Raw genomic sequence first — 18970 nt, forward strand, 5'->3', positions numbered from 1 at the left:
GGATGGAGCTGACCAGGCTCCTGAACAAATCCTTTAAGTAACAAAACCAGAAAAATTCCAATCAAATGTCTCAATCAACAGAAGCTACATTTTCTACCTGTCAATAATGAGTAGTTGCTGATTTCCATTACTCTTCTTGGATGGAGGTGACCAGGTTCCTGAAAATTTCTCCAAGTAACAAAACCAGATAATTCCAATCATATGTCTTAATCGACAGAAGCTACATTTTATACCTGTCAATAAGCAGTAGTTGCTGATTTCCATTACTTTCTTGGATGGAGCTGACCAGGCTCCTGAAAAAATCCTTTAAGTAACAAAACCAGAAAAAAAATCCAATTAAATGTCTCAATCAACGTAGCTACAAGCTACGAACAAATTTACATTTGCTACCTAGCAATCAGTGATATTAGCTGATTTTCATCACTCTTCTGGGATGGAACAGACAAGGATCTTAAAAAGCCATTTAAGTAATAAAACCAAAACAAATTCCAATCATGTGTCTCAACTACAAATGTTACCTTTTCTTCCTGTCAATAAACAGTAGTATCTGATTTTTTATCAATATTGGCTGATTTCCACTACTTTCCTTGGTTGGAGCTGACGAGGCTCTTGAAAAACTTCAAGTAGCAAAATCAGAAAATATAAAATCAAGTTAACAGGTACTACATTTTATACATGTAATTGAACGATTATAGCTGATTTTCATCACACATCTTGGGTAGAGCTGCCCAAGCACTAGAGATGGTCGGGTTTCACATTTTTCAAACCCGAACCCGACCCGTACCCGACTTATTTTATTTCTTTAAACCCGGACCCGACCCGAACCCGAGACTGTAATTGAAAAGCAAACCCGAACCCGACCCGAACCCGAAAAATTTTCGCTGTTCAAACCCGAACCCGACCCGAAACCCGAAAAAGTTTTCTAAGAAAAACCCGAGTAGAACCCGAGTTTGAAAAGATTTTAAATTCATCGTTTCTGATGCATAGGGAAGCTTTTAGGTTGTTACTCTGTTCACCATTCTCACCAAACCCGACCCAAACCCAACTAAACCCGACTTTTTTCAAGCCCGAACCCGACCCGTACCCGATAATTTTGTAGCCTTCAAACCCGACCCGAACCCGAACCCGAAAAAATTTAAATTTTCAAACCCGAACCCGACCCGAACCCGTCGGGTTCGGGTTCGGGTCGGGTTTCGGGTTTGAAAACCCGAAACCCGACCATCTCTACCAAGCACCTATAATCGTTTAAATACGAAGATCTTCATCATCTGTATTAGCAACAGTAGCCCACTCGCTCTCTATTTCGATTATATACCTCAACTCTAACTTCCCTCCTTCTAGCGAATGCAAAATCGGCTTATGTACCTTTCCAGCAGTAGCCCACTCGCTCTGCTTTATGAGTATTTTTATTCAGTTTTATTTTACTTCATCCAGAAATCTATTGCTAGCAGTAGCCCACTCGCTCTGCTTTTTTTTCTCTTCAAACTTTCTCTTTTCTCATCATATGCAGAAATCTACATATCTTCATTGCTAGCAGTAGCCCACTCGCTCTGCTTTGCCGTTATGTCTTTTAATTATCTCTTTCTTTTATCATCATGCAGGAATCCGCTCATCTGCATTGTCAGCAGTAGCCCACTCGCTCTGCTTTTTTTTTATTTATTTCTTGCAACTATGTTTTCCATTATTTTTTTAACATTGACAGCAGTAGCCCACTCGCTCTGCTTTATTTTTGATTACTGAATTCCTTTCATCTATTTTTAATAAGCTTTTTTTTTTTAGATTTGCTTTTCTGCATTGCTAGAAGTAGGTCTCTTGCTCGGTTTTCTAACTAATTATTCATTTTGATTTCGTCCTCCTAGCATTTTGTCCCAACTCGGACAGAAACTGCTACTCAGCTTATTGTTTTTATGAGCATTTCCACAGTTAATCAATTAATAATGAATAATTAATACAAACAGCATGTGTATTTTATAAGCATGTGACGAGTACGAAGATATTATAAGCCCGTGGAGCATGGTATCCCTTAATAGCTGCTCGCCTATCGATATGGTTGTTCGAACCCCCATTTATTTATTAACTTCATAATTAAATCATGTTTCGTTTTCTTCTAGCATCACACACTAAATTGTTTTGCTAGCAGTTTTATTGTCGGGGCTCGTCTTGATTTCTGCTGGATCTACACTTCAATCGAACAAAATTGCTCTGGAAGAAAAATCCACACAACTGTCGCAGTGATAACAAAATGATCAAAATCTGCAAACTCAGAGAATTTATAATACACGTTTCCTAAAAAAAAACGAATATATCCAAGCCTACTTGAGTCATGATGATGCGTTTGAATTGCGGGTATTTTGTCTGCGCGTAACCGCCGACGCTAAATGTGGATTTAATATAAGCGCCGCAATAGATGCATCTAAAAATATGTTTTCAAACGTATGATATCAATTCTCTTTATCTTGATTATTTCCATGCAATAATACTCACTTAGCTCATCAAATGTCAGAATATAGCCAATTCAAAATAGGGTAAGTGATCCATTAGTTGTGGGTGTTCCTATAGTGGAGGATCCCATAAGAAAACAACGGATACCGCAACTAAAGGAACTCAAATTAAAATTTTACCTCCACTAAAGGAACAGTGTACCAATAGTGGAGGTATTATTTTTCACTGACATCCCGATGGTTACTGCGATGAAATCAATTTTCTCATAAAGTGAATGGTCGTTACTTCCCGTTACAACAATAATATGTAATATGTATTGCGCTACTAGAATTTTTAGGGATTAAATAAAGTTGAACCGTGCTTAGTACCTCCAGTATTGGAACATTTACCCTATAACAATAATGTTCTGTTTCATTTCAAAATTGATCAACTCACCAGCAACACCAACGCATTCTACCAACTTCCAGCAACTCTACATGCAAAATTAATTATTTAATTTTTGTTAGGTGCTCTCTGTCACTATTCTCTTTCACTTGTTTGGTGACGAAAGAGAATAATTGATATAATATTGCGATTTTTTTCACCACTTAGACTTTAGTGATCTTAATTTCGTCTTTCTCAGATTTCGACTTCAATTTCGCTGCCCCTTTTCGATCACCGCCACCCATGGAATTACCCTGATGTTCATGACAGTTTTCTTCGGCCGGCTCAGTGTTTACCATTTTCTCTTTGTTCTCGACTCACCAGCTGATCCTGTTTACACAACAAAACCAGCTGGCCTTCCGATGTTTACAGTCATCGTCATTGTTCTCAAGCTTCAGCTGGTCATATTTTCGTGTCAAACCCAGCTGGTAGTGATTGAAATCAAGGATAAAAGGTGAATGGTGTTTAGAAATGTACCATCAGTACATTATTGGCGGCTTCTAAAATTCGTCATGAAAGTCTAATCATTCGTGAAAATTACAATATATGTGCCATAGCAATAAAAACAACATACTTTTACTCATCAAAACTTCCTTTTTTTATACGACACACATCTCGATGAAAGATTAGCTTGAGGATAATAAATTTCAATTTCTCAAAGGTCCCACTCTCATGGTGACTGCAATCAAAACTAGCTAAAAAAACAAAAAAGCATCCGAAGCATAAAATCAAAACTGGCTAACACCAAAAAGCATCCGAAGCACGAATGTTAGATCACAACAACCTACCTTTCATGTAGCTGATCAACACCATACCTCCTACCGCAAATTCCCGACAGGATTTGAGTGAAACAAAAGGGCACTTATTTCTCACTACCAACTGGTCTAATACATATTTGTTTACACTTCACATAATATTATTGATTAAGAAACAAATACCGAACTACCGACTGTGCCATGTCGTATTCTTTCAAAATAAATAAACTATTTTTTTGCAATGGCAACATCAGCCGTTTTTTTTTCTCTCTATTTTCACATCACGTACAAACACAAACCGTTCGCGTCAAAAATCGTTATTGGACTGACGATGATGCGCACCGACGCCGACCACTGAAGCACTCCCGAAAGCGCTCTCTCTTTTCCTCCTTCATCTCGTTTCGTTCCATTCACCATTAGTCGCCTCGATTCAAACGACGCTGAAGAGCGTCCATTCAGCATAACCATTCTGCCTTCGTATCCGTGTGCATTGTCAGCTTGCATTCTCGTGTTCTATTCGGTCATTTGCACTTGAAGCGAACTTCCGTTTGGAAATTACGATTACACTGATGGAAATCTTCTAACGATTACATCATGATAAGTTTTTTTGTTTTATTTATAAACTGAATTATGTTTTGGTGTTCGTATACATATTTTTTTTAAACTTACTCTATAATACTACAATCATTAATTCCATTTTTGATCTCTTCAGGTGACTTATAGTCACTTGCGAGACCTTTCAAGACGACTTTGAACAAACGTTCAGTTTTGTCGTCATAAGTAAAAAAATTGTGCTTCTTCTCTTCAAGATGTTTGAGAAGAAGTTCGCGATCTTTAAGAGTTTCCGGCAAAACGCGACAGTCTCATTTCTTGTGCGATTTGGAAGGAGACCTTGATTCCCCTAATGGAGTTCAAGATCTCCTGCCTAAATCCTCCAAATTCGGAACACTTGAATCAAAGAGCCTGGGCTAGAGACTGCTTTGATTTGGTGTTCGGAAAATTTGTCTAGAGCATCGAAATGAGCAATCAACATTATCCATTTCACCCTTAAGAAAGTTTGCATTCCGGAGAAACGTCCTTTCTTCCATTCTTGCCACATTTAGTGACAGTTTTAAATCCCACTTTTTTGGATGGAAGTTGTGAATTCAGAGATTCGCCCTTCCTTTTGTTTGTAGTTGCAACCATGTTTAGTGAAGAAACGAGGGAAGACGAGACCTCCTAAGAGGTTTTTTTTGCCAAGACGGTGTCCAAGAAGTATTACCACCGCTAACGTTCGCCAACGGGTTCAACGAAAAATCGAAGGCACTGGTCCAAACAAGGATCGTAAAGGGATCAATAGTAGAAAAAATAGTACTGAAAAGTACTGTTTTAGTAGCACTGAAAAGTATCGTTTTTAACTTTAGCACTGAAAAGTACTGTTTTTTGTAGCACTGAAAAGTACTGTTTTATTGCTTTAAGTAGTTTGAAAAAAAAAACTTTCAAGAGCAGAGAGAATTCCTGTACGCACAGCACGAAGGTACGATGCGCACTGAAAATGAACATCTTTATTCTTTAACTCATATATGTACTATTTAGTAGGTCTCTGTAACATTTCTAAAATATATGACAATGAGAATGGTTCAGATCGTAAGAAAATGTATACAAACTCAAAGCATACCAATGCTCAAAAATTTTAGAGGCCTACAAACTTGGAAAGAATTGGGAAAATTGAAAATCAGAATTCATTAAGTAAATATTTGGACTCAAATTCATAATTCGACTCAACATCTTTAAAATAGGTATCTGAACCTACTTAACTATCTACATCAGGACCGCGTTTAGCTATGAGAAGACTCAGTTCTCGCATGCGTGAAATCGATTGAACAACAACAAGGAAAATAATTAACATATGTAACAAACATTTGTGAAGGCTCGTAAAATGTAGGGGCCCAAAGCAGTCCCCGCGGGCTCCATCGGCTCACTCTAAACCTAATCCTAAAGTATTCAAAATAAGGAATAATCAAGGGCCCTTGTACATTGCTGATCCAAGTTTCCTCCAAAACTTATGCTTGCCATGCTCATTTTCGTTCTGGGATCTTACAAATTATCAGTTTCCTACAAGCTATGTCAATCTTTCAATGATATGAGAAATCCGCACTGCGATTTTGGGGCCCCTAGGAGCTCAGGGTCCGGTGCGGACTGCACCCCCTAGCTACGCTACTGGTTAGAGATAATACAAAGTTCGGAAAATATTCTTACAAAATGCGTTATGAGGGGTGGGTGGGTGTTGAAAATGGTCATTTTTGGCGTTATGAAATTTGTGAGGGTGTCACTTTTGACAAAAACACGGAGAAAAAAAATTGGTAAACACAACCAAATTTTAGTTATTTTCAAACTAAAGTTTGGGTTGAAATTTGCACAAACAAAATCTTAGTTAAATGCAACCTCTAACGGTGGTTGAAACAAACAAATTTCTTGGTTGTTTTTATTTCAACTTTCCATCTTGATTCAACCAAAATTTAGTTAAAACAAACAAGAAAATGGTTGTTTCATTTGACAGTTGTGAAAACAACCAAAGATTTAGTTTGTTTTAAACATGAAATACTCGTTTGAAGATGCCAATTTTTAGTTTGTTATAAATCGATCTTTTGTTTGAAACAAACAAACTTGTTGTTTGTTGTTTTCCTTTTCTTTGATTTCATGTATTAAAATAAGCAAAATATCTTACTTCTTTATTTAGATTAATAAATTGTAAGGTTAATCCGCATTTCTAAAATATAATTAACATCCGGCGCTGATCTATGCATAATATATTATGTTTTTGCTGTACATGGCCGCCAAAGCTCCTGATAACCGGAAAGGATTTTGACCACACCTTAGGCGCTCTGAAATTGAGTTTTTTAATTGATGGCGAACTGCAATTAAAGTTTAAAAAATAGATATTGGATCATGGATAAGAGAGATGATAATGTGCAATATAAATACCATTCTATATTATGCATGGAATACAAGCGGATATTCTGGTCGTTTCTGTGAAATATGGCGTTGGTAGAAACATTGACCGTTTCGTTTTTCATGCTGTGAATAAGTGGTGAAAAACTCTGAAATCAAAATCTACTTGTATTATTTACACAAAACAACACATTGCGGTTCAAATTACTTGATTTGCACTTTCAAACTGCGACAATAATTAACGAAAAATATATAATTTAAGAATCAATGACTAATGTAACAAACTATCCTTAGCAAATTAACAAATTTCGTTAGTGGCAGTGGAAACATTAACCCAGATTTTGTTTAAAGCAATGTAAATGTTTGTTAAAAACAAATAACGTGTCAGCTCAAAACAAACAAATTTTAATTTAAAATAAAATTGTTTCTTAGGTTGATGTTGACTAAATATTATGTTTGATTCAATAAAAAATTCAACTTTGCGTCAACAAAAATATAATTTGAAACAATCAAATTCTTAGTTTGAATTTCAACCAACGAAATGGTTGTTTCAAACTAATGCCATTTTTCTCCGTGCTTCAGAAGAGAAGTAAAGCTTTTAGTCCCGAGATTAACTGGTTTATCCACGGTCTTCTTTATTTTTCTTTTCCGCTTTAAAAGGGCCATGTTTACATAGAATGATATCCGATACAACATCCAGTGAATTATTGTTCACCGGATGAGCATTGAGTGGATGAATGGATGAATGTGCGGCGAAATCGTTCATTTTTTGTGAACATGGTCCGCAGTAAAGGTTTTTTTTTTTTTTTTTTTTTTTTTTTTAATTTCTTTATTAGTATCATTCCAAACATTACATTCATTATTTCTTATATCTAGGTGTTCTGCGTTATTAGACAACACTATCATCCTAATTTGGTAAAACAAATCTAAGATTTTATTAACATTTTGTTAACAACATATTACATTTCATTTGCCGTAGCAGTTCAGATTTTTTACAGGTGAGTTGATTTCACCTGCTTATAAGAGAAAAAAAAAAGTTTTTAATATACTTAACCTAACTTAACCTAAACATATAACGCATTAATCGTGGCAATAGAAGATTGTAACGATTTTTGCCTGAAATTATTGATTATTTTATTTGACATTTGTTCCAATGTTTCAACATTGGATATTCTATGTAACTCATTGGTACTATACCAGGGAGGAAGCCTCAGAATCATTTTCAAAATTTTATTTTGAATTCTCTGCAGAGCTTTCTTCCTGGTATTACAACAGCTAGTCCATATTGGTACAGCATACAACATGGCTGGCCTGAAAATTTGTTTGAATATCAAAAGCTTGTTCTTAAGACAAAGTTTTGATTTTCTATTAATAAGGGGATAGAGACATTTTACATATTTGTTACATTTGGCTTGAATGCCCTCAATGTGATTTTTGAAAGTTAAATTCTTATCTAGCATGAGCCCTAGATACTTAACTTCATCTGACCAATTTATTGGAACCCCTCTCATCGTGACAACATGTCTACTTGAAGGTTTCAAATAAAGAGCTTTTGGTTTATGTGGGAATATTATTAGTTGAGTTTTGGAAGCATTAGGAGAAATCTTCCATTTTTGCAAGTATGAAGAAAAAATATCCAAACTTTTTTGCAATCGACTACAGATGACACGCAGGCTTCGTCCTTTGGCGGAGAGGCCTGTGTCATCCGCAAACAAAGATTTTTGACATCCCTGAGGTAACTCAGGTAAGTCAGATGTGAAAATATTGTATAATATTGGTCCCAAAATGCTGCCTTGGGGGACACCAGCTCTTACAGGAAGTCTTTCAGATCTGGAGCTCTGATAATTAACCTGAAGTGTACGATTTGACAGATAACTTTGAATTATTCTAACAATGTATGTTGGAAAATTAAAGTTTTTTAATTTTACAATCAAACCTTCATGCCAAACACTGTCGAATGCTTTTTCTATGTCTAGAAGAGCAAGACCAGTAGAGTAGCCTTCAGATTTGTTGGAACGGATCAAATTTGTTACACGTAAAAGTTGATGAGTGGTCGAATGTCCATGGCGGAATCCGAACTGTTCATTGGCAAAAATTGAATTTTCGTTGATGTGGGCCATCATTCTGTTCAAAATAACCTTTTCAAAAAGTTTACTGATGGAGGAAAGCAAACTGATTGGACGATAGCTAGAAGCTTCTGCAGGGTTTTTGTCTGGTTTTAAAATTGGAACAACCTTAGCATTTTTCCATTTGTCAGGAAAATATGCTAATTGAAAACATTTGTTAAATATATCAACTAAAAATGATAAGCTACTTTCTGGAAGTTTCTTGATGAGGATGTAGAAAATTCCATCATCGCCAGGAGCTTTCATATTTTTGAATTTTTTAATAATAGTTCTCACTTCTTCCAAATCAGTCTCCCAGGCATTTTCGAAAACGTTCTCTTGATTGAGAATATTTTCGAACTCCTGAGTAACTTCATTTTCAATTGGACTAGTAAGTCCTAAATTAAAATTGTGCGCACTTTCAAACTGCATAGCAAGTTTTTGAGCTTTTTCGCAATTAGTTAGTAATAATTTGTTTTCCTCTTTCAATGCCGGTATAGGCTTCTGAGGTTTTTTCAAGATTTTAGATAATTTCCAAAAGGGCTTAGAGCCGGGGTCCAATTGAGAAATTTTATTTTCAAAATTTTTGTTTCTTAAATCTGCAAAACGTTTCTTGATTTCTTTCTGCAAATCCTGCCATATAATTTTCATAGCAGGATCACGAGTGCGTTGAAATTGCCTTCTCCTCACGTTTTTAAGACGGATCAAGAGTTTAAGATCATCGTCTATAATCACGGATTCAAATTTTACTTCACATTTTGGAATTGCAATGTTCCTGGCTTCAACAATGGAATTTGTTAAAGTTTCAAGAGCATTGTCAATATCAATTTTAGTTTCTAAAGAAATGTTAACATCAAGATAAGAGTCAACATACGTTTTATATATATTCCAGTCGGCTCGTAAATAATTGAAAGTGGAGCTGATAGGATTGAGAATCGCTTCTTGGGATATTTGAAATGTAACAGGGACATGATCAGAATCAAAATCAGCATGAGTAACTAATTGGCTACAAAGATGACTAGAGTCGGTTAAGACCAAGTCAATCGTAGATGGATTTCTAGAAGAGGAAAAACATGTAGGGCTATCAGGGTATTGAATTGAGAAATATCCTGAAGAGCACTCATCAAATAAAATTCTGCCGTTGGAATTACTTTGAGAATTATTCCATGACCGATGTTTGGCATTAAAGTCACCAATGACAAAAAATTTTGACTTATTGCGAGTCAATTTTCGCAAGTCAGTTTGAAGCCAATTAACTTGCTGTCCAGAGCATTGAAAAGGCAAATAGGCAGCTATGAAAGTATATTTACCAAACTGTGTTTCAACAGAAACACCTAAAGTTTCAAAAACTTTAGTTTCAAATGATGAAAACAGTTGATGTTTTATACGCCTATGAATGATGATTGCAACTCCCCCACATGCCCCATCAAGTCGATCATTACGATAAACAAAAAAGTTAGGATCTTTTTTAAGTTTGGATCCAGGTTTTAAATAAGTTTCGGTAATAACTGCTATATGCACGTTATTAGCTGTAAGAAAATTAAACAGCTCGTCCTCTTTACCATTCAGAGAACGAGCATTCCAATTTAAAATATTTAAATTATTATTTGGATCCATTAGAAAAACGTAATCCAATAACAATTTGATTTGTAAATTTTACACCTACTTGGACTGCTTCAGTCATAGTGGTGGCTTTGAACATTGCATCAATCATTAGATTCAATTGTTCAGTTAGAAAATTAAAATCAGAGGCAGACATATCATCTGATGATTTCCCATTGGAATTTTCGGTAGACGAAGAAGCGGGGTAGGAGTTACCTGTGGCGGTAGGGTTTTTTCCATTTGATTTGAAACAAGTAGAATGGGTACTCATGGAACGAACAGGGGAAGAGTTCAAATTACCTGCTACGATATCGGCGAAGGATTTACCGTGGGTAGATACATTCGAAATTGAAAGATTCGAACGGCTACCCGACGGATTAAAATTTGTTTGTGAATGAGCATGATTATAATCTTCCTGGTGGGTATGATTCCTAATCAAGCGATCGTTAACTGAAAAATGAGCATTGTTCGATACTCTACCAGGCAAATTCCGGAAACGACCGTTATCGTAACGGATATTATCCTTCATCTGCTTGGCACGAGCCTCAACGACTCTTTTGCGTGAAATGCATTCCCAAAAGTTAGCTTTGTGAGGGCCCTTGCAATTGGCGCATTGAAACTTTCTGGTATCTTCTTTCACAGGACAGTCGTCCTTAGCGTGAGAAGAACCTCCGCAAATCATGCATTTAGCATCCATGCGACAATTTTTTGTACCATGACCCCACTTTTGGCACCGACGGCACTGAGTGGGGTTCTGGTAATTTACTCCAGGTTTCTGGAAATGTTCCCACGTCACACGGACATCGAACATAAGTTTAGCTTTTTCTAAAGCTTTAATATTATTTAGTTCTTTTTTGTTAAAGTGAACTAAATAATATTCTTGAGAAAGCCCTTTCCGAACAATGCCAGATTGGGTTCTCTTTTTCATAATGATTACTTGGACTGGGGAAAATCCAAGTATATCATTTAATCCATTTTTGATCTCTTCAGGTGACTTATAGTCACTTGAGAGACCTTTCAAGACGACTTTGAACAAACGTTCAGTTTTGTCGTCATAAGTAAAAAATTTGTGCTTCTTCTCTTCAAGATATCTGAGAAGAAGTTCGCGATCTTTAAGAGTTTCCGGCAAAACGCGACAGTCTCCTTTCTTTGCGATTTGGAAGGAAACCTTGATTCCCCTAATGGAGTTCAAGATCTCCTGCCTAAATCCCCCAAATTCGGAACAACTGACCACGATAGGCGGCACTCTTTGCTTCCTCACTTGAATCAAAGAGCCTGGGCTAGAGGCTGCTTCGATTTGGTGTTCGGAAAATTTGTCTAGAGCATCGAACTGATTGCTCATTTCAATACAATTATTCATTTCACCCTTGGAAGAAACTTCGCATTCCGGGGAAGCGTCCTTTCTTCCATTCTTGCCACGTGTAGTGACAGTTTTAAAACCCACTTTTTTGGAAGGAAGTAGTGAATTCAGAGATTCACCCTTCCTTTTGTTAGTTGTTGATACCATGTTTAGTTAATAAACGAGAAAGACGTGACCTTCGAGAGGTTTTTTCCCTAGACGGTGTCCAAGAAGGATTACCACCGCTAGCTTTCGCCAACGGGTCCAACGAAAAATCGAAGGCACGGGTCCAAACAAGGATCGTAAAGGGATCAATAGTAGAAAAAATAGTACTGAAAAGTACTGTTTAAGTAGCACTGAAAAGTACCGTTTTTAATTTTAGCACTGAAAAGTACTGTTTGTGTAGCACTGAAAAGTACTGTTTTATTGCTTTAGGTAGTTTTTAAGAAAACTTCCAAGAGCAGAGAGAATTCGTGTACGCACAGCACGAAGGTACGATGCGCACTGTCCGCAGTAAAGGTGTTTTTTCTTGCCAGAAGTTGCTGCGTGACGTAATCGGAGAATAGTTCATGGTTCTGGTTGAAGCGCATATTATGCGTAGCGCGAAAATTTATCGCGCCGTCTATCTTAAAAAACGCTTGTAGATCGCCGCAGGTACTTCAAATCGTTTTAGTGTCTTCTGCGCGATCATGCCTTAGTCAATCAGGAATAATCGCGCAGAAGACACCAAAACGATTTGAAGTACCTGCGGCGATCTAAACGCACTTTTAGAAGTTTTCAAGATCGCTGTCGCGATAAATAATCGCGCAATGCACAGTACCGTTATCCGGGGGCAAATTAATCACTTTTTCACAACTTTTTGCCATAATTTCCTTTGGAATTCAAAAATTGGCAATTTTTTTTCGGTAAAATCAGTACTTCATTGATCTCTATCAGTTTATGTAATCGATTTTTTATGAAATAAAATTTAACATTTCATAAAATTAGTTTTAATATCAAAAATTGAAAATGACTCATTGGGCGGGATTGATCACTATATAATAAAACATATTTTAGTATGTAAAATTTCCCTATCTACTAAACTTGGGTCTCCTGAATCTGAAAATGATGTCAAAATTCTTACAACTAGTGTATATCATAATTTTATTACAAAATCAAACTTTGTAAATCTGCCTAATACGCCTAAATGTATGCAATTTCCCTTAAAATAAGCACCTTTTTCAACAATAAACGGTTTTACTAGCACAAAACTATTCTTGTAATGCTGTACGATTTCAAAAATGAGTTCAGCAGTTCACACTGAAGGCGATTTTTTTTTTATTTCCGTACGGGTTTGGGCCGAAGGGTCTCAGATTTTCATGAAACTTTTTCCACAGGCAGGGCTCATCAATATATGAATAAAAAAAATTGAGAAAAATTCAGGGTCGCTTATTTTCCTGGAAAACTCAGTTGGATTTTTTTTTTGTTTTCCTCTGACACTACTTACTTTGAAAAATCATGACTCAAGAACGAAGCATTGTAGAAACAAAGTTTTTTTTATGAAAATGAAAGCAAATTTTCTCAGGAATAAAAAAAATATTAACTGGAAAAAGTTTTCCACAAAATTTTCCACCGTTGAGAAAATTCGTAAAGAAAAGCCGGAAAAACTATGCTCCAACTCGTGGAAAATTTTCAAAAAAATATTTTTGAGAAGTTAATTTCATAAGCTTTAGTCGCTAAAATTTGTGAAATGTACTTTTTTTTCGTTTTTGAGTTATGGCCAATTTTGTAAAAAATGTGCAAATGTGCCATTTTGAGCCTTTTCTTTGAAAAATCATAACTCAAGAAAGAAGCATCGTAGGAACAAAGTTTTTTTTATGAAAATGAAAGCAAATTTTCTCAGGAATATAAAAAATATATTAACTGGGAAAAGTTTTCCACAAAATTTTCCACCGTTGAGAAAATACGTAAAGAAAAGCCGGAAAAACTATGCTCCAACTCGTGGAAAATTATCAATCACTGAATTTTTTAAGATGTACTACTTTTTAATTCCTGCGTTTGGTCATAGTTTTGTGAAAAATGCCCGGATTTCTCGTCTTTTCGTTCGAAAATCATAACTGAAGATAAAAGCGTCACAGAAACATTTTTTTTGTCAAATCGGAATCAAATTTTCTCAAAACTTTGAGATTTTTTGAAATGAAATAAGTTTCCCAGGACATTTTTCACCGTTAAGGAAAATAAATAATGATAACCCGATTAGCTATTCCAGCTTACAAACAAAGTATATTTGAAAAGAGCGATCAATAAGATCCAATCCTAAACATTTTTTAAATACACTCAGTTTTCGTTCCTAAAACATGATCAAATATTGCCAAGATAAGCTGTTTACAAATTTTTATCACAGATAACAGATGTTTATGTCCGATTGTAAAACTGTGTAAGACAATAGGGCGATATTCAAAACTGAAAAGGCAATAGATGGCTCTTTTTCAGTGGTAGTAAAAACGAAATCCTGAAGCAAAGAAAGCTCTACGGAAGATGAACTAAACACAAAAAGTTATGTATTCACTTTACACTTGATTTCTAATCAATACTTTTTTGGTCCAGTTTCCAAATTGCAAGTAATTTACGTTTTTCATTATTTTCCATACGTTTTGACAGTTCTCCGACTACCATTCTTCCATGCGCTTGTGTTGAAAGTTTGAGAAATTTGAGAATCCAGCGTAGCGCGATCAGTGGGAGGAATACAAACAACAATGTCGTCGCTCGGCGGCCAGCACAGATAAACTGAGTGTTCGAAGGGTTGTTGTCTGTACTTTTTGCCACTGGCGCCAACTGTTAGCGATTAAGATCAAAATAAACAGTCGTTACCCTATTAATGTTGATTTTAAGTGGCAACACAAGTAGCAACATCGTGGTGGCGCTGTTATCGCTAAGTTCCCATGGTGATGTCTGTGGTGAATATGAAACATTTCAAGATACTTATATTCACCACTGATTGCAGCAATCCGTTGTGTGGCGGCGCTAGTGTTTTCAACGTGTTTTAGTTTGAATATTTACACAAGTTTTCAGAAGATTTTTGTTCTAGCATAAACATCTGTTATCTGTGTTATTACTTTTATAAGTTTATAAAGCTTATTTTCAAATTTATAAGTTTATAAACAATACTACTTAAGAACGAAACAGCATAGAAACAAAGATTTCTTCAATCATAATGTAGGCATTTTTTCCAGCTATCTGTTAGGTAACTACAAAATTGACAGTTAAATCAATGGGTAGACAATATGGCAATTAGGTATTTACCAATTCTGGTTTAAAGCGTTGAAATGGCTTGAGAATCATAAGTTTACCAAAAATCTAACAAAGAGCAGTGAGAAAGTGCAAGCACAGATAACAGATGTTTATGCTAGAACAAAAATCTTCTGAAAACTTGTGTAAATATTCAAACTAAAACACGTTGAAAACACTAGCGCCGCCACACAACGGATTGCTGCAATCAGTGGTGAATATAAGTATCTTGAAATGTTTCATATTCACCACAGACATCACCATGGGAACTTAGCGATAACAGTGCCACCACGATGTTGCTACTTGTGTTGCCACTTAAAATCAACATTAATTGTCTTACACAGTTTTACCACAGAGAAACAGACGTAACACTTAGAACAAATCGCGATCAAAATCATAGTCGCGAAAACATGTACGCCCAATGCTAAAAATTCTGTAGTTGGCCGATGGACCAACAGGTGGCGGTAGTGTGTAAACGTCAAACACGAACAAAAACGACGCGAGCGCTGCGGGTGGTCGATTGTCCACCTACCATATATTCGAATCGATCGTTAAAAAGTTGGTCGATGGACAGCGATGAGAGTGTGACGTCTGTTTGTCTGTGGTTTTACAATCGGACATAAACATCTGTTATCTGTGGTGCAAGTGTTGTCAGCTGTATATTACTCGTTATTACCGAAGCTGTTGAAATGGACAAAGTTCAATGCTACGAATACTATTCGCTATGCTGTAACCCCTTCGGACTGGACGGCCACAAATCAGTAAGGACAAATTTACGCTCGATTAGCTATGGTCTCATGACCAAGTTTCATTCGAATGGAGTTCGGTGGATTACGGAAAAGATGAAAATCTGCATGAAGTGCATGATTATGATTAACCAGAAACGAAAATCTTTTGGTGTTAGCAACCAAAGACAATCTTCTCGGTTGAAAAAATATTTAGCATTAAGATGAAAATGTAAGTTATATGGTTATATACTGAATAATTGAATAAATAAAATTAAAAAAGAAATAATAACAATCTTATTTGTTCCATAGAAAAGAAAGAATCCCTTTTCATTGTAATGAAAAATTGAGGCAGAAACAGTTTTTTTTTCAGTTTTTCTTAGCGGTGTAATTTTTCATGAAAAATATCATCCATTCCGACTTATTATATATATTATATCCGACTTCATTAAAACCAATCCCATATCTTTTTTTCAGATATTTTAGAAAATTTGCAATTGCTTTGATAAAAAATCTTTGTTTTTCCGATGCTTCGATTGACATATGGATTTTCAAAGAAAAGGATTATATGGTCATTTTCCACAAAATTGGTCATAACTTAAAAACGAAATAAAAGTACATTTCAAAAATTTCAGCGATTAAAGCTTATTACCTTATTACCTTCTCAAATATATATTTTTGAAAGTTTTCCACTAATTGGAACATAGTTTTTCCGGCTTTTCTTTACGAATTTTCTCAACGGTGAAAAATTTTGTGGGAAACTGTTTCCAGTTAATTTTTTTTTATTCCAGAGAAAATTTGCTTTCATTTTCATAAAAAAACTTTGTTTCTACGATGCTTCTTTCTTGAGTTATGATTTTTCAAAGAAAAGGCTCAAAATGGCACATTTGCACATTTTTTACAAAATTGGCCATAACTCAAAAACGAAAAAAAGTACATTTCATAAATTTCAGCGATTAAAGCTTATGAAATTATCTTGTCAAAAATATTTTTTTGAAAATTTTCCACGAGTTGGAGCATAGTTTTTCCGGCTTTCCTTTACGAATTTTCTCAACGGTGAAAAAGTTTGTGGAAAACTTTTTCCAGTTAATATTTTTTTTTTTATTCTTGAGAAAATTTGCTTACATTTTCATTAAAAAAAACTTTGTTTCTACGATGCTTCGTTCTTGAGTTATGATTTTTCAAAGTAAGTAGTGTCAGAGGAGAACAAAAAAAAATCCAACTGAGTTTTCCGGGAAAATTAGAGACCCTGAATTTTTCTAATTTTTTTTTATTCATATATTGATGAGCCCTGCCTGTGGAAAAAGTTTCATGAAAATCTGAGACCCTTCGGACCACTTTGTATGGAAATAAAAAAAAATCCCCTGAAGCTAACACTATATTTTTAATACTTAAAGTTTACATGCAGGCTTAGCACCAGCGGATTGTTTAGTACCGACATTGCTAACACCTGCTAAGACTAAGACATCTATAAACTAGGAAACATGGAATGTCTGTGATGGTAACGAAGTATTAAGCATCATTGAGAGGAAATGCTATTTGGTACCGACCTGATCAAATTCACCCCAGTGATCAATTTGACCCCGGATTACGGTACTGGGTCCATTCACAAATTTCATAACGCAAAAGGGGGTGGGTGGGTGTCCTCGCGATGTTACGGCCCATACAAAATTTGTAAAATATTCATACACAAAACGTTACAAGGGGGTGGGTGGGTGTCGAAAATTGCCATTTTCGGCGTTATGAAATTTGTGAATAAACCCTAAGGGCCCATTCACAAATTTCATAACGCTAGAGGGGGTGGGTGGGTGTCCTAACGATGTTACGGCCCATAAAAAAATTGAATAACATTCATACAAATAGCGTTACAAGGGGGTGGGTGGGTGTCCAAAATGGCCAATTTCAGCGTTATGAAATAAATGAATGAGCCCTAAAGCAGTGTAGAAGAAACTGCTATAAATTAACTTGTTCTTACTTAGTGACTGAGTAGAAAATTCTTACAGTGCGCTAAGATAGGGTTCAAATCTTAGCTGAAGTATTTCATATTGATATTTTCATTATAATTTTAGTCAGAGTCTATGCATGGAGAGTTGGCGAAGAGGCTTCTTTGAATGGTTGTTCTTCTTCGTCTTCGAAAACAGCCCCTATCTGTTTTGCTGGTCTGCTCGATAGGTAGACGGTTTGACGGTTCGATAGGTAGATTTGGTTTCACTCTTCGCGCAACTCTCCATTCATAAACTCTGATTTTAGTTACTTTGGTTTGGCATTTGTTTTCAATCAAGGACTTATCACGAGAGGTTCTTATTTCGCAGTATGACGTCACGAGATGATAAATATGGATAAACATCAATAAATAGTGATAATGATATGAATAACGATTATGAATCCAGTTAAAGAAAAACACATACAATTTTGTTTTTATTCTCTTCTGTATTTTTATAAAAAATTGTGTCAAACATAAAATGAATATCAAACAGAAAAATATGCTTATTTACCAATCCAAACGAATTGTGAGAACGTCGTACCTCTCCAGTGTAATAATCTTGCTCGCAGCCGCAACAACACGAACACCGCCAGTTCTTTGACGTTTCTCTCATTCTACACGGAGAACCGAAACAACTCAAATTAAAGATAAAAAGTACGCAAAATGAAGTACTTCTCCAGCACTACTGTTTTGCATAATATTCTATTCTGACTTTTAAATACTTTTAACTCAATATTGAGGTTAATCCAAAACTACTTACTTTTGAGTTAATTGATTGTTGGCGTTCTGTTTTGATTTTGTTTTGCTCCCCATTCACATAAGTATCCAAAATCGAGTGTTGATCCAGTACTCGGTTTTGGATGAAAATTTTAATTGAACGACATTTACTGATTGAGTGAAAGTGTTTTGTGGGTAAGTTAAATCGCACATTATTTTTATTAAAACGTGCACTATTCATGTCGATTATATTCCAGAAAATAATGAACATTCGACGATTTGCCGAGGGACCAAAATTTCTGAGATATTCCGGTCAAACATCCTGGGAAACATTGAAATCACCACTTTTCCGGAAACCTAAATTTCATCCAAAAAGGTAAGTTTTTAACATTGATTTATTAAGTAATAAGTAATTTAAATGGTGTATTTTACAGCTTCGAATCTCCAGCGGCATGTTTGTGAAAATGAAAACTCCTGGCAGTCAGCGGAGTACCGACGGGAATTCGGATGTTTAACGATGTATGGAGGAACCTTCAAGCAAACAAAAATTAATGTGTTGTGATTTTCTTAATAATACTACAATTTGCTATGTTTTACATGCTTTGTTTGTGAGATTTTTTGTAATAAATGGCATAGTGCGGTAAATAAAAGAAAACTTTCAATTTTTACCGAAATCGGAT

At 35.6% G+C, this 18970-nt stretch overlaps 1 long non-coding RNA gene across 1 annotated transcript; it reads right to left on the reverse strand.

The window, feature by feature from the left end:
- Positions 1-6310: 6310 nt before the first annotated feature.
- On the reverse strand, positions 6311-7121 carry LOC110675547. The gene is made up of 2 exons (XR_002499587.1): positions 6585-7121; positions 6311-6514 (listed from the first exon to the last, which is right to left on the reverse strand). It is a non-coding gene; the product is annotated as an uncharacterized LOC110675547 (long non-coding RNA).
- Between the last annotated feature and the right edge of the window lie 11849 nt (positions 7122-18970).

This window comes from Aedes aegypti, chromosome 2 (assembly GCF_002204515.2).
Source record: "Aedes aegypti strain LVP_AGWG chromosome 2, AaegL5.0 Primary Assembly, whole genome shotgun sequence".
NCBI classification, from domain to species: Eukaryota; Metazoa; Arthropoda; class Insecta; order Diptera; family Culicidae; genus Aedes; species Aedes aegypti.